The sequence below is a fragment of the Pistacia vera genome, unplaced genomic scaffold, assembly GCF_008641045.1.
Source record: "Pistacia vera cultivar Batoury unplaced genomic scaffold, PisVer_v2 Contig137, whole genome shotgun sequence".
NCBI classification, from domain to species: domain Eukaryota; kingdom Viridiplantae; phylum Streptophyta; class Magnoliopsida; order Sapindales; family Anacardiaceae; genus Pistacia; species Pistacia vera.
In genome coordinates this window covers 116,703-140,198 of record NW_022195434.1, presented here as the reverse complement: position 1 = coordinate 140,198, position 23,496 = coordinate 116,703, and the positions used below count along the sequence as shown (strand labels likewise).

The following is a 23,496-nucleotide window of genomic DNA, read 5'->3' as shown; positions in this document are numbered from 1 at the left end:
TAATTTCATATTAAATTACAACCGAAGCTCCTAGTGTGTTTTTTTTCTTCATGAACGGAGGTATCCGAGTTAGTTACTACACCTTAACAATCCTTCGAGACTCTGAAATTATCGGTCAAATAAAAATACCAAGAATACCCATATTAATATCCTAGTTTTTTCTTCCATTAGATGGAATCATTGCCAAAGAAAAATGAACCTCATGCATATCTATTAAAAATAAAATGAAGATTCAAGCTGTAGAAAACTTGTTAATATTAGCTTGCTGTAGGCTCAGTTTCAATGGTAGTCCTCGCCTCTTGACACATTTATTAGGATTTACTATTACAACCTTTATGTAGCTTTCCTTGAAACAAATTTTCATTAACCTTGTCTCATTATCTTATGTGATCACCAAACAATGATACAATATTTGCCATTGTGCACTGATTGCACTCAGTTACAATCTTGTTGAGACCACAAACAGTCCAATGAATATCAAATAAAATTTACAACCAAAAGAAAAGAGAGAGGAACGTATCTGTATGGTTGAAAGAAAAACAAACTACGTATCTTTATACTATACTAGGAATTGGTATTGATGTTATTATGATCATGGGCCGAGGTTGAAAAAGAGCTTGCCCATGACGGCATAGATGTTGAAAGTTGAACATCTGAACTCCCGGTTTCAATCATTTTATATCCATCTTTAACGACGTTATACCTCAAATATGACTCATCATCAATTGTATAGAGGTCCTCGGCTGATGTCGAATGCTGAGTTTGACTGCGGTTCAGTCCCCGGAAGTCTCTTATGGCTTTGAACCTCAAATCTTGACTGTAACTACCTGCTTCAGGAATGGATCTGGGATGGCAGTTTTTCCTTCCAGCATGCTTACAGCTTCGGACATGGTGGCCTTATGTGGTGAAGCATTGGTGCACAAGAGAGATATTCTTATCATCCTCTCCGCTTCTCTTTGTTGTATTCTGATCCCAGCTTTGGATCCCAGCTCCATTATCTTCTCCTTTTGCTGTAACTGACAAGCCTGCAACAAAAAACACACCATTAATATAATTATCAGCCCTGCAAAATAGTTGGAGGAGTAATGTGATGTAGAAAGTTTCTTACCCAATCTAGAAGACAAGTGCAATCCTTGGCTGGACCATAACTCTTGTTGTTTTCTCCCGCTAACATTTCTAATGCTACAATTCCAAAGCTGTAAACATCTGCTTTGTAGGTCAGGTAACCCCAAAGTGCATATTGGTGCCATGTATCCTCTGCATATATGTTAAAACAATCTAAGTGTTTATACTGAAACAATAACAAAATTAACTTTCAATTTCTTAAGAGAAACATATGGATGGCCTACTTGTTCCTGCAACTCGAGTGCTGATATGGGTTTTCTCCTCCTCATCAAGCTTAGCCAATCCAAAGTCAGATATTTGGGGTTTTACCTTCAAGCAAACATTGGTAGCTTTATGTCTCTGTGAACAATTTTGAACCTGATTCTTCATGAAGAAAAGCTAAACCTTTAGCTATCCCAAGACAGATCTTCTGTCTAGTTGGCCAGTCCAGTTTCAGTTGACAATTTTCACGACCTTAAAACAAACAATATATTCAAGATATTATTAAAAGAAGAAGGAAGCATGATATCTGTACTAGTTTTCAACTTTGTGGTTTATCTTTCTATCTGCTGTCATCAATAAGTAATTTGCAGTAAATTAAACTTACAAACAAGCACTGGCAAGGCTGTTATTTTCCATGTATTCAAAACTAGCAATAGTTGATCTTCAATACAACACCATGAAGCTTCACAAGATTCGGGTGTTGCAGACACGAAATCGTGCCTATCTCGTTCAAGAATTCTCAGTTTCCCTGCTTTGAATTTGAAGAGAGCTGCTTCACAGCAATATAGTACCATCAGGTAACTGACCTGCACAGGAAAAAGAAAATGTAAATATTCTTAGCAGATCATTGGAGAAAGTCATTTATTAAGAATAGATATCATTGTGGCATTAAAGATCAGATTGTATACCTTGTAAACAGTCCAAAACCACCTTCCCCGACCTTGTTCGCAGGATCAAAATGTTAGTGGCAGCCTTAATTGCTTCAAGGTAAAAGAAATTGTTTGTAGATCTGATCTTTTAAAACATCTGTCGAAAGGTAGAAAGATGAGTTAAAAACTTTCTTCGAACACATGTTGCAACAAATATCCTACAAGATTAAAGAAGACAAAACCATTTCTTTACGCCTCTTGACTCTGGAATAGTATCTCCAACCAATGATACCAATGCCAAGATTATGAGACATGATCAACACTGCAATGATTTCTACAATTCTTCTTCTTTGCAGGTTTGTAGTTGCCCAAGAACAACCCACCAAGAAATTATATAATCAGAAACATACATAAGGATTTAGGCATGAAACTGAACTTTATAAATAGATCACTTAAGTATACCATTCTCTTGTGATCAAAATGGATGAAACAGGGGAAATGTGAACTCTTTGATTCCGGTGCACGTGTATTTGAGTTTAAATAGACAAAATTTATAATTTCAGTATATATGCGCTAAGTTGCATATTCTCACATCTGTTATATGTATTCTAATGCATAACGAAGGTAGATTACATTATATTGTCTTCTTCTTACAACAATAGCATTTATATGACATTGTTTGACAAGATTGTTATGTGAAATTAGAAGAGGAGATATCACTCACTGGGATCCACCACAGAAATTGCTGATACGAGGGGGCCATAGACTCCCCTTTCAGGAAGCGCCGTAGTCCCTTTGCCAGCCAATTAAACGGATCTGTAAAATGTTATCTGTGACAGTAGCATTAATTTTCTTGTAACTGGCTTCAGAACCCCTGAAGCTTTAGCTTCTATGTCGAAATCCCTCTCGACTAGTTTGTCCTGCAAAATAAGAATCCGGGTGAAACCTTTCAGTATGTCATTTCCTGTAAGGAACTAACTCAGCTGAACCTATGACCCAAAACTGTTGGCTCCAAGAACATAGAGCTTGAAACTTAGCCCATGTTAGATCATGTGTAGCAAGATTAGGAAATGGATACGATTGATACCTGAATATAAATATCAAACATGCGCCTTCCAAGGCTGCGATATGTGTTGTCATTTGTGAACTGAATCTCCGCAAAATATAGACTGACAACATAATTCCCATTTTGTAAGCAATATCCAAAATAAGTAAGTGAAAGAGGAGCAATGCGAGCATTAATGATAATTCTGAAATGTCTGATGATTGCACAGATGCAACATAAGTTTGTTCTGTTCATTATATCATCTGCGAAGTCTCCAGTGCTACTAAATCCACCGATCATTTGAATAATATGTTGCAACACCACCATTTTCTTCTATCTCCTTCAAATGTGGTCCATTTCTTTACATTATTTCCACCACAATTAATGTGAAAGAGCGCGAGCTGGTGAAAAGAAGAAAATGTGGAAGACCACCTCAGCAAGAAGCTTCAATTATTATTGTTATGAACAAGTTAGAACATACTTACATCGATGACATGTTCGATCAGTCTTGCATGGAAGAACTCCACTTCTAGTTTGAGTAAAGAAAAAACAGTTAGCATAATAGAGACAACACTTGAGGTCAAGAGCATAGTCCTTCATGAGAAATGAAAACAAATTACATTATTTGTTAATTCTAAAATATGTTTCCAGAGAAGAACTGTTGCTGTCTTGACAGATTCATCACAAGCACAGTCAGCAAATAGAGAACACACTTGAGGTCAAGAGCATAGTCCTTCATGAGACAATGAAAACAAATTACATTATTTGTTAATTCTAAATATGTTTCCAGAGAAGAACTGTTGTGTCTTGACAGATTCATACACAAAGCATAGTCAGCATAATAAAGACAAACACTTGAGGTCAAGAGCATACTCCTTCATGAGACAATGAACAAAATTACATTATTTGTTAATCTAAAATATGTTTCCAGAGAAGAACTGTTGCTGTTGACGATTCATCACAAAGCACAGTCAAATAATAGAGACAACACTTGAGGTCAAGAGCATATCCTCATGAGACTATGAAAACAAATTACATTATTTGTTAATTCTAAAATATGTTTCCAAGAAGAACTGTTGCGTGTGACAGATCATCACAAAGCAGTCAGCATAATAGAGACAACACTGAGGTCAGAGCATACCCTTCATGAGACTATGAAAACAAATTACATTATTTGTTAATTCTAAAATATGTTTCCAGAGAAGAACTGTTGCGGTCTTGAAAGATTCATCACAAAGCACAGTCAGTGGGACAATCTTATATGGCCTCTGTCTCACATGGAAAAGTGCAAAATGAGACTTTAAAGTTCAAGAATCTGTCTCCCCTAAACCTAAAAGATTCTAGAAAACAAAAGAGTGGAGATGAAGATTGGATGATGATGAGAATGAGAACTATACAAGCAAACTTCTTGATGTATGATTGCTAAGGCTCACTTAAACAAAAGGCCAAAAAATGGAACTCACAAGTTGTTTGCCACCGAAGAACTTCGAAACAAGTTCAGATCGAATTCCCTAGTAACATAACAAATTATTAAGCAAATATCAGCTCTGGGATCCACCAAATCAGAATGTGACACAGAGAAGTAAACACAGTAGATTATTGGTTCACTAAATAGAGAAATGTACTGACTTTTTTCCGACAAGCACGGTGTTCAAGGGTTGGCTGAGTGAAATATTGTAGGGAAGATCCCTGCAAGAAAGAAAAAAAAAAGAATTGGAAATTCATTTATGATAATGAAGCAATGAGAAAAAAAATACAGAATTTCTCTTAATTAATCAAATTATCTTGGTTCAAAATAATATGAGTACACATAAAAGTAATAATCTATAATGCTTCAATTAACTGATAGTGTATTCACTGTTGTTAACATAATCAGATGCATGTAACAATATAAAATGCTAAAGAAGAACTCAAAGGATTCGAGAGATATGATACACACACAGCCTTTTTGAAGATTGACTCTGGTATATTCCCACTGAGAAGGTTGCCAGTTAGAAAGCTGATGAAGACATATCAAGCAGGTGTGGTGGACTTTGTAAAACAAAAACTAAAAATCTAGAAAATTGGCTTTCATTAACTTACATGATTTCAAATTCCCAGGGACTACATTAGGAAGTTTCCAGTTATTTTTAAAACTGAGATCCCTATTTGAAAACACAGATATATCATAAAAAGATAAGCATATGGAATTTATGCAGTAGAACATAGAATAGAGCAAAAATAGTATATAATAATACTACACAATCAATTCTTTAACTAAATAACCATTGAGAGTAGGCTAAGTGTTACATTGTATCATGCAATACAGAAAGTTAAGTTTTCAGTTTTAAGCATAAATCATTGCAATTGATAGTTTAGTATCTAACAGTACTTACAGAACTCTCATATTATTCATTCCAGACGTATCCAGATTTCTCCCGAAATACTGCAGGTCCTTAAAGTCCTGGAAATCCAATGAAAGATGTGACAATTGTATGGTGACTAATTTTACTCCATCTACATGCAGAAAATAGGAATAGGCAAGAACTTACATCCGTCTAAGCAGGGTACTGTTGCTAAGATCAGGAAAAGTCTGATTGTGTCCATCTATGTCACTAATCTTACTAGTACATAAGAGTGTAATGTGAACAGATCCTTTCATCAGACCCTTATAGTAAATTAATCTGATAAGTTAATGTATTAATAGCATATTCTTGTAGGACTAGTTAGAAATATTCTACACAATTGATTTAGATTTTTCAAAAGGGAGACGGATGATGGAATTGGTCTTTCAGTCCACTACCTTGAATTTCCCTGCACAACCCAAAAATCAAGAACATTCGAGAACCAGAATATGAGTCGAAAATCTGGAAAGTAGATCATCTCACAATCTATAAAGTTGCTCCAGTTGTAATAAATTCGGTATGACTTCCATTGAGTTTTTCATTGATCCTACTGCAAGTGCAACAAGAAGCAGTAAACTAATTATCCTTATCAGACAAATTCTGAACTCAATCTTACAAAAACGATATGAAAAACTTACAAGTCTGTCAAATTTTCAGCTCAGCAAATTCCGTCGGTTAATTTCCAGTCATCTATGGAGGAGTCCCTGCAGCCAAAATTTTATGATAACTTCAATAAAAATGTTGATAATGAGAAAAAAAAACAACAAAATATAAGAACCATGTAATGACTTACAAAGTTCCAGATTAACAAGCTCCCTAGCTGCGCGGGCACTGTTCCTGGAATTGGTTTGCTTCAATGTTCCTGGTAAAAAGAACAATATAAGAAGCCTATAGAACATATTGTCTAACTTCAACAGACTAATGTGGACTATAACCATTAGATTATTGCTAGAATCAATTTGTGAATTGTATAGAGTTCAAACTTCAAAACTTACAAGTAAGTGAGACTGATGTGTTGCCCAATGGGCTCGGAATATGCCTGATAATCGGTTCCCAAAGAGAGAGCGTGCATGATAATTGCCATAGAATTGATGAATTCACATTTCAACTATTGGGTAGCGAAAAATGCTATCTTTACAAGACAATCAAAGAGGGTAAAGTGATTCATAAGAAGGAAAAAAAAAAAAAAAAAAAGAAGAAAAAAGAGAGAAGAGAGAAATCATAAAGATCAAGGGTAACAATTGTCTTGTATGCCCTCTTGTATTGTCTTTATAAGACTAGCATTGTTCTTTGGTAGTATGATATATAAGCAGATATAGATGCAGCTTACATAAATGTCAATGCATCGAAGCCATTCGATGGTAACGAACCATTCAGTAGTGTAGGAAAAATCACTGCAAAACAAACAAGACATTGACATAATTAGTTGTGTTCACCCTTACCTATTGAGATGTCTATTAAAGACAAAACGACGCCATGAAATGAAAGAATGAAGTCCGCAATTGGATCTAAATTTCCTTTCTGTTCATGCTTCTTCCTTCCTAATTACAAGGGAAAAAATGGGTATATTTATAAAAAATACAGATTCAGATTTGTTTGCTCACACTTTAGAGATATTGGGAAGCTGGTTCAGTTCTGGTGGAGAACTCCAGAAAGGCTGTAACGTTTGAATTCTTCGAAAATTGAAAACAAAACATATCCAGAATCAGTTAGTCACACCCTAAAAATCCAAAATCAGGTACAAAATCAAACAATTAAAATGATAATTCTGTAGTTTAGAAGATGGTAAATATTTACTTTTTGTCAAAACAACAATGAAATTAAATAATAGAAAAATATGACAGATTGAATTATTAATCTAATAAAGGACTTGCCCTTTAAAATCTGTAACTTAATTATGTTGTGGATTGAAACTTTTCAGCGGTACCACATTACACAAATGGTTGTTCTTACTTCAAGGACATAAAATCAAAGCAATTCACATCTTATAGGATATTCTACAACCTTTGTAATATTCCTACAGGATTATTTCAGAAGGCATTTGCGATTCCAAGAACAATTTACCTCCAGGAAATGGACTTTACTGAAGTGTATACAACAAAAGAGATGGGCAAATATATACAGAGAATAAGAAAACTAACATATATGAATGTGGTGTACTATTATCGGGTCCAAGGATGCAAGAAAATGTTCCGGTAATTCTGTCACAGCCGATTTCTCATGGAATTCACAAGCAGTATCGGCATCAAAAAGTCAGTTAGTAGGCCCCATTGTTTTGACGATTTGATTCAGAACATCAACTACAGCAAATCCAAGACAAACACAGCACAGATAAGCAAATCAAATTTGAATTCAAATAGAGGTGTAAATTGAAACAGACTGAATCATGGCGCCCAAGTAGAGAAGATAATATTATACTATGATCAAAGTAATATCAATAATCAATGCAATAAACTAAGAGAATTGAAGCTTGATCAAAATGAAGTACAGGATTTTACAGGAAAGAACTAATACTGACAGAAACTACACTTATTTTTATTCTCTTTTCCTGAAAGTTTTAATGTTTTTTTATTGAAAACGCAGCAATATGCTTGTACAAAATATGAAAGTAACATGAACAAGGTGAAATTCAAGCGACAAAGACATTTGGGGAAGAGAATTTGTCTTACCTCGGTTGAGGCAGCTTAGCAGCTACAAATAGTTGTTTCACTACAAACTTAAAGATAGAATCGTACGAGAAATGCTGAAGAACATCATGAAATTGAAAACTCAAGAAAGATGCCTTGAACTCTCAAGTCTTGAAGGTGAAACCCCGTTTCACTGCTTTCTTAGATAAACATGAATACCATATTCGTTTTATCTTTCTTTATATTTTATGGTAAAAGTAAGATGTCATGAATGAGAAAAATTCTAGTTATTAATGACAAGACAATGAACTAAGACCAACCATGACCGTAAGATGTGTGTTCTTTCACGTAATCATTGAGAGTCCTGTTAATTAATAATTAATTTTGGATTTCGTTTTTCTATGCATTAAAAAGTGAAAACCGCGTACGAACATAGGATAGCTGACAAGATATAACACGATAATTTCAATAGCGGATGACCAAATAGCAAAGCCGATTGACGTAGTTGTCGTTCAATTAAACTCAGTTGTAGTATTTGAATATTCATTAGGTTTTGGTAACACGAGATAGGTTGTTGCTTGGAAAATCTTTGACATTAATAGAATTCGTATGACGGATCCTACCCATGCGGTGGCGGTTGGGAGGTCCCATGATTTAAATGTACGTGCAAGTCCTAGGAAAACTCCTCTGCTACATTTACGTGCACCTCAATCAATCTCTTGAACATCGATCAGATACAGATTCGAATGGTTACCCTATTACAATGAAGAGGGACTCAAACTTCAGGTAATACACCCAAAAATACTATCCAACACTTGGGCACCTAGCTACCCGGGGTTTGGTTAATTTATGTTATACTTGATTGTGGCAATCAAGATCTTTCTCAAAACATCGTAAACAGCATTGAAACATGAATAAAACTCTTGATTACCTACATCGACAAGTCTACCAGTTTGAATATTTTTTATGCACAAATCTGGCAACAGTAACATGCAAGTTTAGTCAAATACATTCAGATAGATATGAGTGAATATTACCCAGATTTCATTTTAATACAAGTTATTGATCCTTGACCCGTGGGTACGTTTTCATGTAAACACGTAACTTTCAGTATTAAACGGAGTTTGGAAGTACTAAGATCACATCTAAGTTGAATTTTTAACTGTAGGGATATTTTCAAAGGTGCTGATCAGCAGTAGCTCATGATGAGATTTTGTTTATAATTTAGGGTTTGTTTGGGGTTTTTTTTTCTTGTTTTGAGGGGTTTAATTAGACTGGTTTTGAGATATTCTAAAACTATTAATTTCAATTTTTTATGCACTAGTTTGATTGCGCAAAAACCCCCGAACCAAGTAGTGTATTTTGAAGTTTATAAAACGCCCCAAATTGGAGAGTTTATTTGTTTTAAACTTTTGTTCCACAAATACTTATCCACTACAAAACTATCTCATTGTATCAAACAAAAAAAAAATTACCAATGTATGCGCATCTTCAACCCATATTAAATATTAAATAATTTAAGCATATAAAAAGAATTAAATAAATAAATATTGAATCCATTTCTAAATGGTTTCTTGGAGAAGGGAGCTATAATTTTTCAATCACTCCAGTACTGCAAAAGAATGGCAAAGAGGATAAAGAGAATTTACCATATTGCAATTTTAAAATACTAATAAGTAGAAAAAAATAAAAAAAACCCTTACATTGTAATAGAAAAAACAAAACTCCCAAGTACTGGTTAAGTTGGGGTATTTATGGGCATATATGTAAAATTATCATTTTAGAATACGGTCAGAACCGTTGAAAATAAACTCTCAAACACATTGGGTGTTTTAAAAACCCTACTAAAAACCATTCAAATCGTTACATTGTTTAGCCTCATAACCGTTACCATGAAACTCTCCAAACAGACCCTAAGGTTTGAAGTAGTAAGTTCAACGTACGGGTGGAATCAATTTTGCTTCAACATCAACATGAAGGGACCCAAGCAAGAGTCGCAAACTCAGAATGCAGAAAAGTTAAAAAAAAAAAGAAAAAGAAAAAAAAGGGACCTGATCAGAGAGAGCATTTCGTCTTGCTTGTGAAGAATGCAACTCAATTAACTATGTTGTGCCTAATTTCGTGGCAATCAGATGTGTGCCAGGCATCTTGAAGGTGTGTCAAAGGCTAATGGCCTGAATCCTCTCACGTGTCGTCTCGTCAGCGCTTGTCTTCTCACAAAAAGTGATTATTGTCAAAAGCATGAGTTAAGCTGCTATTAGCATGGCCCGGCCTGTTACAAGCATGGAGATTACTGATTTAGATCCTAATTAAGGGGGTTATGCATGCAAGCAACTGCATAACACCCACTCTCAACCACTGTCAGATAAGTCAAGTATAAAAGGAGTCCATGTCCTCCGTTCTAGGGGATTATAGTATTAGTAAAGTCCAAGAGAAAAAATACATTGACCTATTTTAGAGAGTGTGTAGAGAGAATAAGTCGCGATAGCCAAATGTCCTTCATTTATCTCACGAACTTCCCTTTGTAACCTCATTCAATCTTGTACCACTCCTCAATAATAGCACAATAGTAAATATAGGTTTGGTTTCTATACCACCGAACCACTATAAAAAAAAATTTGGTCTTTACTTTATTACGTTGTTTTTAGCGACTTTGCTGGTTACCAGTAACCACATATACATCTTACCTGGTCCCTTCCAAGGCCAACTAGATTTCTATAATTGGTACAAATTATCACATCAACAAATTGCAATTGGTTTGCTGATTCAATGACGTTCATTGACTTCTATTGACTAATTAATATGAAGAGAAAACCCTTTTTTTCTAGAAATGGAGTATACCCTACACACATGAGGAATGAGAAAGCAGAGGATGAATGCAACCCCAACACTTCAACAAAATTCTCCTATACCAACCCAAAGATTGTTCACGTTGTTGACTGACAATCAAATAATCAAATATACAAAAATCTCATTTACTCATTTTCTCTTTTAACTCACAATGTCACATAGGGGTGGTAAACAAATCGAGCGGCTTGGTGAGCCAGCTCGACTTGACTCAAGTCAAGCTCGTCCAAAGCTTGACTCAGTTGTAATCGATTCAGCTCAGCTCAATTCGTGAATATTTTGCGAGCTGAGTTCGATCAATGCTCAGCTCGGCTCGGCTCAAACGGCTTGCGAGCCGAATCTGGCTCGAAAAGAAAGGGTTGATATAGAGGGTTTTTGAAACTATGGGGCTTTAAATTGTAATTTGCATTACTTAATATTTGAAAAATTAACAAATCCCCCCTGTAAACATTTGTAGAAAACACGATCTCTTCCCCCATTTACTGAAAATCCCTAAAAGTGAAAAAAAAAAAAAAAAAAATCACCCAATCCACCACCACGCTGTCGTCGTCGCCACCTTATGTTCGTCATGCTCATGTTGCCCATTGTTCCTATCGTCCGGCCGTTTTGTTGGGGTGATTAAGAATTGGGTACTGACCATCCCTTAGGTGACTGCCTCAACCTACTTCGTCTCTTCTATGGACATTCATATGACCACCAAGAGCTTGAGTAGATCTAAATTGTTTTTTGCAGAACTACATATTATTGACGAAATCAGAGAATTGGGGAAGAAGTATGATTTTTGTTATTGATTACTTTGAGAACATCAACACTTATATGGTATTGTACTAACAATTAATTGCAGTAAAATTAACTAAACTCTAGTCAACTAGCTATAACACTTTAAAACTCAACTAAACTAACTATTACAACACTGTAAGTAAGTAAGGGTCTGTTTACTTTATTATTTTGGATAGGATTTATAGATATCTCCTACAATGAAATTTATTCATCTTCCAATGAATATGCCTATCACGCTTAGAAACTAAATACAAAAGAAGGCATTGTAGATGACTTACAAAGTTTCCAAGTTAACTAACTTCCCAGCACTGCGGGACTTCCCCGGAGAATTGGTTTGCTTCAAGGTCCGTTAAATTACATCCATTGAGATTCTAATAGACAATGTTGATCTAGAAACTCTAACAGGCTCATATCTAGACATGAACAGTACCACACATATACACGCACAAAGATATTCTAGAGAAATTATAGCATAGGCTCTGCAGTGTGTGAATTTAATGGAACAATAAGTCAATGCTTTTGGAGTTCTGCTGTCCCTCTGGATACAGGAAGCGGAAGGGAAGGAACAGATAAAATATACTTAGAGAATGACCCCATCTCTTAAACTAAAAAGATATTTTCTTGTTCTTTCTATTTGTCAAAAAGAATGGGTCTGTTGCAAGTTCACAAATTTTCAGAAAAATGGAAAAAAAAATATAATCAGCAGCAACTAAATTTATGGACCAACATCGTGCACCAATAAATTTACATAAATGAAGGTCAAAGCGTTTGAAAATGGCTTTAGCAAAATCACATGGGGTAGAAATGATAATGGAGAAAGGTTTAGGGACTTCTAGTAATCGCCAAGAAAGGTTGTTTGTCCCACATTGAAAAGGAATGAAAAGTGGAAACTTTTGGGGCCTATATATAAGGACCTAAATCATGTTATTGTATCCCAAGTTGTAATTCCATTATACTTCTTTTGTTTAGGGTTCTTTCTTTAAGACCCTTTAGTTTGCAAGTTTTGTTGTATCTCCCCTTTGTTTTAGGTATTTGTTGTATTGCCCAAATATTTGTAATATTGTTTTGGAGATAGTGGAGCTTTCTTTTGCAGCGCCCGAGGACGTAGGTTTTAATACCGAACCTCGTTAATTTCTGGTATTCTTTTTTTTGCATTAATTTTGGCAATTTATTTATGCTTTACTACTTTATTATTATATTCAATAGCTAGCGTTAGAGTTTATGTTTCCGTTGCATAACAATTGGTATCAGAGCCTAGGTTTAGGACAGTGAGTAGCTATTTGTATGGTTATATGCATGGTCTAGGAAAATTCTGTCAAAAGACGATAAAGTCTAAGGAGACTGGATTTTAAGTGGAACCATTTGTGACCCCTCCATTGTTTTCCTGGGAATTTTCTTGTGTGCTATTTAATCATTTCAGCACTTACTACTACCTAGGGCTATTGTTATTTGTTGGTTAGCTATTGATATAATAATTGTGGAGCTTGGTTTTTGGGAATTTTGTTTACCAAGCCATTGAGTAAGGCATAAATGGCATCACCGTCCGAGGATTCATCGTTCGAGGCAGCACCATTTGCGGCACCACCATCCGCACCAGTAAAGATGATAACGGTTTCAAATGCAAAATTGATGTTAAAATTTGATGGCCAAAATATTTTGGCTTGTGGCAGAGTGAGGTAATGGATAGCTTGTATTAGCAGGATCTGATATCGTTCTGGAGGAGGAAAAACCAAAAGTCTATGAGAAAGACGGGGTAGGTTGAACGTACAACGTGTGGGATGATTCGCTCATGTCTTTGTAGAGAGCAAAATATCCATTCATGAAAGAGACGTCTGCAAATAAGTTATGGAAGGCGCTGGAAAACAAATACATGAAAAAAGTAATGAGAATCGGCTCTATTTGATGAAAAGACGTTTCGTCTCATGAGACCAGGTACAAATATCAGTAGCCATATTGATACATTTAACAGATTATTGCTGCATTTGTTAAATTTGGATGAAACATTCAAAGATGAGCATAAGGTCTATGTTGTTAATTGGATCTCTTCCAGATGAGTTGGACTATCTTAGTATTACACTTCTTCATGGAAAGAAAAATTGTCCTTTGAAGAGTTGTGTTCTGCTCTGTCCAATCATGAAATTCGGAAGAAGGATCAGAAGGAGATAGAGATGAGTCAGCGAAGCTCTTGTAGCAAGAGGGCGGAGTCAAAATCAAGGTCGTAAAACGAGAGAAGGGAAGATCTCGTTCAAGAGGGAAAACTCAATAGGATCAATGGCCTTTTGTCGTGAGAAGGGCATTGGAAGAAGTTGTCCGAAGTTGCAAAGAAAGAGGCAAAGCTACTTCTGATGCATACGTTGTTGAGCGTGAAGAGGATGAGTCTGATTTCTGTCTAGTTTAGCCTACACCTCCACCTCTGGATCAAATGAGTGGATTATGGATTCAGGTTGTACCATCATATGTGTCCCCCACAAGGAGTGGTTCTTTAATTTTGAAGAACTTGATGGTGGAGTTGTTTATATGGGCAATGATGATGCTTGTAAAACAACTGGGATAGGTTCAATTCGGTTGAAGAATCATGATGGCTCAACTAAACTCTGACAGATGTTCGGTATGTACCGAGTTGAAAAAGATCTCATCTCTTGGGAGCCTTGGAATCTAAAGGCTTCACAGTGAATATGCGAGATGGAATTCTAAAAGTTTCTTCAGGCGCTCTTTGGTAATGAAAGGCACGAGGAAAACACTTGTATTACTATAATGGTAGTACAGTTATTGAAACGACAGCTGCAGTCGTGCAGAAGGATGCAGATTCGAAATGCTCAAGCTGTGGCATATGCGTTTGGGGCATGCAGTGAAAAAGCCTTACTTAGTTTGGTGAATCAAGGCGTATTGAAGGGCAAAGACCTGTAAGTGGACTTCTGTAAGCATTGTGTTCTGGGAAAAACAAGTGAAATTCCACGGCAATCCATAATACTAAGAGTATTTTGGATTATGTTCATTCTGATGTGTGGGACCTACCAAAACAACATCTTTGGGGTATGCACTATTTGTCTCTTGTAGATGATTTTTCCAGAAGGTTTGGTGTGTATGTGATAAAAACTAAAGATAACGTACTTGGTGTTTCCTTAAATGGAAAAAGATGATTGAGACTCATACTGGCAGAAAGATCAAGCCACGTACAGATAATGGTGGGGAGTATCGTAGTGATCCTTTTTGAAAGTTTGCCAAGATGAAGGATAGTACGTCACTTTACAGTAAAAAATACACCACAGCAGAAGGGGGTGGCAGAACGCATGAATCGAACTATACTGGAAAAGTTCGATGTATGTTGTCCAATTCTGGGTTGGGCAAAGAGTTTTGGGCTGAGGCAGTTATATAATGCGTGTCATCTCATTAATCGTCTCCATCAACTACAATTGAAGGCAAGAGCCGATTGAGGTATGGTCTGGAAAACCTGTTTTTGATTAGACACTTTACATGTTTTTGGATCCACTGCTTATTATCATGTAAAAGAGTCTAAGTTAGATCCTAGAGCAAAGAAAGCAGTATTTATGGGGATTACCTCAGGTGTGAAAGGATACCGTCTTTGGTGTCCAAGTTCAAGAAAATACTGTTTAGTAGGGATGTGACATTTGATGAGTCTTCTATGTTAGAACGAAAAAGGAAGCCAGATAGGTTTTCAGTACTCGCACAGGTGGAGCATACTCTAGCAGGTGAGTTTGAAACAACATCAGTTAGCCCAGCTGGAAATGAACTCCTATATAAGGAGTTCATTGAGATGAAGAAGAGGATTCTTCCCAAGACCTCAACAAGAATCCATTGTGTTAATAGGCCAAGACGAGAAATTCGCAAGCCTGCTCGTTTTTGCTGATACGGTGGCCTATGCACTCCCAATTGAAGATGGTGAAGTTCCTTCCACTTATAATGAAGTAGCTAGTTCCGAAAATGGTAAGTGAGGAAAGCCATGAAAGAAGAGATGCAGTCTCTCCATAAGAATGAAACTTGGGAGGTTGTTCAATTACCAAAGAATAAGAAGGCAATTGGATGCAAATGGGTATATGCAAAGAAAAGGATTTCCGAATTTGAAAGACATCCGATAACAGGCAAGGTTGGTGGCGAAAGGCTACGCTCAGAAGGAAGGAATAGATTTCAATGAGGTATTTTCTCCAGTTGTAAAGCATTCTTCCATTAGAATTTTGTTGGCCTTGTTGCTCAGATGAATCTTGAACTTGTTCAACTTGATTGAAAAACCGCGTTTCTACACGGTGATTTGGAAGAGAAAATCTATATGACTCCCTAGAAGGATTTAGGAGTATTGGAAGGAAGATTGGGTTTGTAAACTGAAAAGATCGCTTTATGGTTTGAAACAATCTCCGAGGTAGTGGTACAGCGATTTGATAGTTTTAGATGGGTCGGAGTACACAAGAAGCAATTTTGACACTGTGTGTATTTTCAAAGGCTACAAGGTGATACTCTCATTTATCTACTCTTATATGTTGATGATATGTTGATTGCTTCAAAGAATGTAGAAGAAATTGAGAAGTTAAGGCTCAACTCAAACAATTTGAGATGAAGGATTTAGGGGAAGCCAAGAAGATTCTCGGTATGGAGATAATAGAATAGAGGAAATGGCAAGGTTTGTTTGACACAAGCAGTATCTAAGAAGGTCTTACAACGTTTTGGCATAACTGAAAGTACAAACCTATAAGTACTCCACTTGCTCCTCATATAAAGCTTAGTGCGTCATTATCTCCAAGTACGCATGAAGAACGAGAGTATATGTCAAAAGTTCCGTATTCAAATGCGGTTGGTAGCTTGATGTATTCATTGGTGTGACTAGGCCCGCCATTTCACATGCAGTTGGAATTGTGAGCAGGTATATGCATGATCCTGTAAAGGACATTGGCAAGCTGTGAAGTGGATTTTACGGTAATTATAGGTACTGTAAACATTGGTTGGTTTTTGAGCGGGATGAAAATCTTAGTCATTTGCTGTTGGCTATTGATTCTGATTATGCTGTGATTTTGGACAAGCGTCGGTCAACTACTGGATATGTATTTACTCTTGCTAGAGCTCCAGTAGTTGGAAATCTTCTTTGCAGTCTACATTGCTTTGTCTACTACAGAGGCAGAATACATGGCATTACAGAGGCTGTGAAGGAAGCTATTTGGTACAAGGGCTATTGGATGAATTGAAAATTAGTCAGAAGAAACACTATCTATTCTGACGTCAGAGTGCTATTCACTTAGCAAAGAATCCAGTATTCCACTTTCGCACCAAGCATATAGATGTTCGTTACCACTTTGTGCGGAAATTATTTCTGAAGGAAGAATCTTATTAGAGAAGATTGAACTGCTGAGAATCCTGCAGATGTCTTAACAAATATATGACAATGATCAAGTTCAATCACTGTTTGAACTTGATCAACATCCTGCGAGCTTGATTGTGCTTTTGGCACATTTGAGGTGTTGCAAAATTTGACAGAGAATACAAAACTTTGAAGGTTTGTAATGCGCCAAGGTGGATTTGTTGAAAAATGGCTTTTAGCAAAATCAATGGGGTAGAATGATAATGGAGAAGGTTTAGGGACTATATGTAATAGGCCAAAAAAGGTTAGTTTGTCCCAATGAAAGGATGAAAATGGGAAACTTTTGGGGCCTATATATAAGACCTAAATCATGTTATTGTATCCCAAGTTGTAATTCATTATACTTCTTTGTTTTAGGGTTCTTCTTTAAGGACCCTTTAGTTTGCAAGTTTGTTGTATCTCCCCTTTGTTTTGGGTATTTGTTGTATTGCCCAAATATTTGTAATGTTTTGGAGATAGTGGAGTTTCTTTTTGCAGCGCCCGAGGACGTAGTTTTCAATACGAACCTCGTTAATTTCTGGTATTCTTTATTTTTGCATTTAATTTGGCAATTTATTTATGCTTTACTACTTGTATTATTATATTCAATAGCTAGCGTTAGAGTTTATGTTTCCGTTGCATAACAAAAGCTCTCAGTAGTGAGACTAGTAATTTCCCTAACTGATCTGGAATATTGCCTGACAATCGGTTTCCAAAAATGGAGCTGCAATAACATTAAGATGTTTCATTAATCAATGAGACAAATAAATTCTATTTGTCTTAACAGATCAAAAGTCAGATTAGCTTACATATATTTTAATTGCATTGCGCCCATTCCTGTGGTATTGTACCATTGACGGCTTCCACATTAACATACCATTAAATATTAGCGCAAAATCCACTGCAATTCAGACAATACAGAATTAAATTTAGAATTTTCGCCTTTTCTTACTTCCAAATGCCAAGAAACTTCGAAAATAACTGAATAAGTAAACGAGAATATAATTATACATTTTGAAGACTTTATCTATTCTCACATTTCTGGAGGTATGGAAGCTGAACAAGTTGGGGTGGAAGTGTTCCTGGAAGGCTGTACACCATGAATTTTCTGAAAAGAAAATAAAACCCAGAATTAGTTCTATGAAAATAACAAATCAAGTAGTCCTTGCAAGAAAGTATACAAAGTTTTGATTTTTAACTTGGGGCCAAAATATAGAAATCTGATTGTCTCGTAATGCAATTTATTAATGAATCTCTCATTAATGTTAACTAAGATGAAAATTGCTTATAAACCACTATCCCAATCGATATATAAGTTAGCTGAAATTAGGCCGGCTAAAAGGCAAGTTCAAAGAAACCTACATTGATACAATGTGGCGGTGCTGTGACAAATTGGCAATCGCAAGTAATGTTCCTGAGAGGATCCGTTTGCAAAACTCGGCTTACGTCAAAAGAACCTTCACAAACATCAGCATTGAAGGTCCAGTTACGAGCTCCCATAGTTTGAGCAATTTGATTCAGAACATCAACTGCATCACACACCCATCAACAAGTACAAGTAATTAAAAAGAGCAGCATGCTTTCGAAGACAATATCTTCAAGCAGTATTAGGTTCTTTTGGTTCATTTTCTTGTAAAGAACTTAATAATTGGATCAAACAAACAGCCATAAGCCTTTAACACAAAACGATTCAGTAAAAGAAGCAACATGAACATGATTTGTACATACCTTCATCTTGAGGCAACGTAGCAGCAAGAAGAAGCTGCGTCCATGAGTAACTCAGAGCAAGAACTGATAAAGGAAGTAAAAGTTTGAGGAACAACATTTCTGGGAATCCAAACGACGAGCTATCATATCATCTGACAAAACAGAACTACTCCCATAGATCTTTGTTCATGGCAATATCTATCTATAATATGGGTGATTTAACAAATAACCACTTTTGGACATCTTTCATAAAAAACTACAAATTGAACAGTATAAATTTTTTAAAAATAGCCATCTTTTGGTTGGTACTTGGTAGTGTACTAGTGTTGTCAACTTGTCATTTTGTCCATTTGATTAATATAGCGTTCATAATCTTATATTATCCGTGTGTTTATACAGAGACGTTGAAAATTCTAAAAGGAATTAAAGTCTATACAGTACAAATCAAATGGTTGAATAATACGAAAGCAAGCAGCCGACAAAACCATTTAAATGGGATATGACCCAAAACAGCATGCATGACTAAGAACAATACTAAAGTGTTGATTATAATTATTTCAAATCAGGATAAAGTTAAAAAGATTCGTTAAGGACTCTGTTTAAGGCATTGAAGAGATGAACAGCTACCTAAACAATTTGTTAGCGGACTTGTATTTGACCACGCAATCATGCATTTATTGAACCCTTTTACGTGAATATCATTGTCAATCTCACTAGAATGTCCTACCAACTTCTATTTTCACGGCGAACAGAGAAAGACAGATTTCACAGCCAAGCATCGGCGAGACTTCAATGGGTCTGACGGCGATAGCTTTGCGACGCAAATCCGATGAAGAACACGTTGTTATCAACAATACTATGAATTCTAAAGGGTCGGACGGACCAGTATGATTGGGCTCATGGATGGGTGGGTCAAAGAATTGATGGCCCGGTGCATGCAGCTTCTACTTTCTTGTCATATTCCTTTATTTTTGATTTAGTGTAAAGTAACTTTTTTTTTAAAAAAAATTCTTTTATTGAATTGAACATAGGAAGTTATAACACATAGCTGCAAGGGACAATCAAACTATGTGGGCTGTGGCTGGTGAGAGAAGCTTGTTTCTTAATTTCATATTTAATTACAATTACATGACATATACCTAATTACAATTGAAGCTCCTTTTCTTTTTTTCATGATCGGAGGTATCCGAGCTAGCTTACGTACACCTCAACTAATTCTCTGAAACTCTAAAACTATCGTTCAAATAAGAGCACCAATGAATACCCTATTAGTATCCTAGTTTTTTCTTCCATTAGATGGAATCATTGTCAAAGAAAAATGAACCTCATGCATATCTAATAAAAATAAAATGAAGATTCAAGCTGTAGACAAACTTGTTAATATTAGCTTGCTGTAGGCTCAGTTTCAATGGTGGTCCTCGCTTCTTGACACATTTATTAGGATATACTATAATTTGAGCCTATTACAACCTTTATGTAGCTTTCCTTGAAACAAATTTTCATTAACCTTGTCTCATTATCTTATGTGATCCCCAAACAATGACACAAATATTTAAAATCGTGCCTATCTCGTTCAAGAATTCTCGGTTTCCCTGCTTTGAATTTGAAGAGAGCTGCTTCACAGCATATAGTACCATCAGGTAACGACCCTGCACAGGAAAAAGAAAATGTAAATATTCTTAGCAGACATTGGAGAAAGTCATTTTTAAGAATGATATATCATTGTGGCATTAAAGATCAGATTGTATACCTTGAAACAGGTCCAAAACCACCTTCCCCGACCTTGTTCGCAGGATCAAAATTGTTAGTGGCAGCTTTAATTTGCTTCAGGTAAAAGAAATTGTTTGTAGATCTGATTCTTTTAAAACATCTGTCGAAAGGTAGAAAGATGAGTTAAAAACTTTCTTCGAACACATGGTTGCAACAAAAATCTACAAGATTAAAGAAGACCAAACCATTTTCTTTACGCCTCTTGACTCTGAATAGTATCTCCAACCAATGATACCAATGCCAAGATTATGAGACATGATCCAACACCTGCAATGATTTCTACAATCTTCTTCTTTTTGCAGGTTTGTAGTCTGCCAAGAAAACCCACCAGAAATTATATAATCAGAAACATACATAAGGATTTAGGCATGAAACTGAACTTTATAAATAGATCACTTAAGTATACCATTCTCTTGTGATCAAATGGATGAAACAGGGGAAATGTGAACTCTTTGTTCCGGTGCACGTGTATTGAGTTTAATAAGACAAAATTTATAATTTCAGTAATATATGCGCTAAGTTGCATATTCTCACATCTGTTAATGTATTTCTAATGCATAACTGAAGGTAGATTACATTATATGTCTCTTCTACAACAATAGCATTTATATGACATTGTTTGACAAGATTGTATTATGTGAAATTAGAAGAGGAGAAATCACTCACGGGATCCACCACAGAAATTGCTGATACGAGGGGGCCATAGACTCCCCTTCAGGAGCGCCGTAGTCCCTTTGCCAGCCCAATTAAACGGATCTGTAAAATGTTATCTGTGACGTAGCATTATATTTTCTTGTACTGCTTCAGAACCCCTGAAGCTTAGCTTCTATGTCGAAATCCCTCTCGACTAGTTTGTCCTGCAAAATAAGAATCCCGTGAAACCTTTTCAGTATGTCATTTCTGTAAGGAACTAACTCCAGCTGAACCTATGACCCAAACTGTGGCTCCAAGAACATAGCAGCTTGAAACTTAGCCCATGCTTAGAATCATGTGTAACAAGATATTGGAAATGGATACGATTGATACCTGAATATAAATATCAAACAGGCCTCCCAAGGCTGGATATGTGTTTTCATTGAACTGAATTCCGCAAAATATAGACTGACAACATAATTCCCATTTTGTAAGCAATATCCAAAATAAGTAAGTGAAAGAGGAGCATGCGAGCATTAATGAATAATTCTGAAATGTCTGATGATGCACAGATGATGAACAATATTGTTCTGTTCATCATCATCTGCGAAGTCTCCAGTGCTACTAAATCCCCAAGATCATTTGAATAATATGTTGCAACACCACCATTTTTTCTCATCTCCTTCAAATGTGGTGCCATTTCTTTACATATTTCCACCACAATTATGTAGAAAGAGCGCAGAGTGTGAAAAGAAGAAAATGTGGAAGACCACCTCAGCAAGAGCTTTAGTATTGTTAACAATGGTTAGAACATTTATGTATAGAAAACAGAGATTATCTTGATCTGGATTTTTAGACATACTCGTCGATGACATTTCTGCAGTCTTGCATGGAGAACTCCACTTCTAGTTTGAGTAAAGAAAAAACAGTTAGCATAATAGAGACAACACTTGAGGTCAAGAGCATACTCCTTCATGAGACTATGAAAACAAATTACATTATTTGTTAATTCTAAAATTGTCAGAGAAGAACTGTTGCTCTTGACAGATTATCACAAACACGTCAGCAGGGGCAATCTTATACGGCTCTGTCTCACATGGCAAAGTGCAAAATGAGACTAAAGTTCAAGAATCTGTCTCCCTAAACCTAAAAGATCTTAAAAACAAGAAGTGGAGATGAAGATTGATGATGATGAAATGATGAACTATCCAGCAAACTTCTTGATGTATGATTGCTAAGGCCCACTAAGCAAAAAGGCCAAAAAAGGGAACTCACAAGTTGTTTGCCACCGAGAACTTCGAAACAAGTTCAGATCGAATTCCCTAGTAACATAACAAATTATTAAGCAAATATCAGCTCTGGGATCCACCAATCAGAATGTGACACAGAGAAGTAAACACAGTAGTTATTGGTTCAATAAAATAGAGAAATTTACTGACTGTGCGTCGACAAGCACGGTGTTCAAGGGTTGGCTGAGTGAAATTATTGTAGGAAGATCACTGCAAGAAAAAAAAAAAAAAAAAAAAAAAAACAGAATTGGATATTTCATATATGATAATGAGCAATTGAGAAAAAAAACTCATCAAATCATCTTGGTTCTAAAACTAATATGAGTACACATAAAAGTTAATAATCTATAAATGATTTCAATAAATGATTAGTGTATTCATGTTGTTAACCTATATCAGATGCATGTAACAAATATAAATGCTAAAGAGAACTCAAAGGATTCAGAGAATATGATACACACACAGTAATTCTTTTGTAAGATGAGCTCTGGTATATTCCCACTGAGAAGGTTGCCAGTTAGAAAGCTGATGAAGACCATATCAAGCAGTTAGTGTGCTGGACTGTAAAACAAAAACTAAAAATCTGGAAAATTGGCTTTCATTAACTTACATGAATTTCAAATCCCCAGGGACTGCAATTAGGAAGTTTCCAGTTATTTTGTTAAAACTGAGATCCCTATTTGAAAACAAAAGATATATCCAAAAGATAAGCATATGGATATGCAAGGAACATAGACAGAGCAAAAATAGTACTAAATAAATACTACACAATCAATTCCTTTAACTAAATAAAACATTTGAGAGTAGGCTAAGTTGTACATTGTCATACATGCAATACAGAAAGTTAAGTTTTCAGTTTTCAACAAAATCATTGCAATTGATAGTTTAGATCTAACGTAATTACAGAACTCTCAGTTTATTCATTCCCAGACGTATCCAGGTATTTTCCCGAATATTGCAGTTCCTCAAAGTCCTGGAAAACAATGATAAGATGTGACAATTGTATGGTGACTATTTACTCCATCTACATGCAGAAAATAGGAATAGGCAATGAACTTACATCCGTCTAGGAGGGTACTGTTGCTAAGTCAGGA

At 35.8% G+C, this 23,496-nt stretch overlaps 1 protein-coding gene and 1 pseudogene across 1 annotated transcript in view; both read right to left on the bottom strand.

Moving 5' to 3' along the window:
- The window catches only part of LOC116122733 (probable LRR receptor-like serine/threonine-protein kinase RFK1), a 40,994-nt gene extending 22,086 nt beyond the window's left edge, over positions 1-18,908 (bottom strand). The window contains 2 exon segments of the mRNA XM_031408547.1: positions 18,366-18,532; positions 18,732-18,908. The gene's annotated coding sequence lies outside the window, so the exon portion shown is untranslated.
- LOC116122732 lies at positions 552-21,813 on the bottom strand (annotated as a pseudogene).
- Between the last annotated feature and the right edge of the window lie 1,683 nt (positions 21,814-23,496).